Source organism: Aplysia californica, unplaced genomic scaffold (assembly GCF_000002075.1).
Source record: "Aplysia californica isolate F4 #8 unplaced genomic scaffold, AplCal3.0 scaffold00400, whole genome shotgun sequence".
Taxonomy (NCBI): Eukaryota; Metazoa; Mollusca; class Gastropoda; order Aplysiida; family Aplysiidae; genus Aplysia; species Aplysia californica.
Genome location: NW_004797670.1, coordinates 303,040 through 304,174, shown reverse-complemented (window position 1 = coordinate 304,174; position 1,135 = coordinate 303,040).

Genomic DNA, 1,135 nt, shown 5'->3' with positions numbered 1-1,135 from the left:
CGCCAACAAAAACAATTACGCCACCACCATTAAAACCTATACTTTTTCTCTTACTCCTGTCTCTCTTGACAATCTCTGATTGTACAGTATTTGTTTTTAACGCACCCTTCAATATAATTTAGAACCCCCAGAGGGAGGGAGGGATACGTCAACCCTTCTAGTTTGGAGTGATCCGAACTGCGTTGCATACAACGTCTCCCAAGAGGAGAGACAGAGATACAGCTCTCGATGGAATAAACTTCCCCATATAGGAACCGAACTCATACTTTACGTGTGCAACGTCGGGGAACCTAACCATTATACCACACATTCCTGTTTTGTTTGTTGTAGTAGAGGTTTTAAGGTGCTCGCAACTGCATAAGGTCATATGAGCGCCAAACATTCCTGTTTGAGTATATAGGCCCATTATGGAGTAGCATGGTACTGCAATGTATGGTTTTAAGTATAGTATATTATGTTTTCACGAGAGTGTGATATGGTGTGTGTTTGGGGGTGGGGGTGGGGTGGTTGGGTTTGCATGTGTGTATGTGTGTATGTATGTGTATGTGTGTGTGCGTGTTTGTGTGTGTGTGTGTGCACGTGTGTCTATGTGTGTGTGTTTGTGTGTTTATGAGTATGGTATAGCATAATTCTGCCCGGGGATGGGAAAAAGGGGGGTGGGTGGAAGGGGGGGAGGTGAGTGACGCCCTTTTCAAAACCCTGATCCAGTAATCCGAACCCCTAGCGTCTGTCTCCAATAGGACCAAACCACCGAGTGCAAAGATAGTCCTGAAAACACATCAAACTAGCAATGTTCAAGATCACTCCATAGGAAATTTGAACCTGAGTTACCCACACCTCAGCCAAACATGATACAAACTGAAGTAGGCCTATGGGCGTGTCGGAAAAGATTTCATTATTGTTAATTGACACTGGAAAATGGAAAACGAAATTATATTATTCAAAAATTCCAATTTCTCTTATAATGAGACACTTATCAAAGTCCATTTTTCTCCATTGACCTTGCCAAAGTTGACAGGTGAAATCCTTCCTTTAGTCAATCTTTATCACAACCGCCCCTTTCACCTTTATTTCCCTCACCACATCTCCGTCTAAAACTAGAAAGTCTACGCGCGCAAGCACAGACACACTCGCT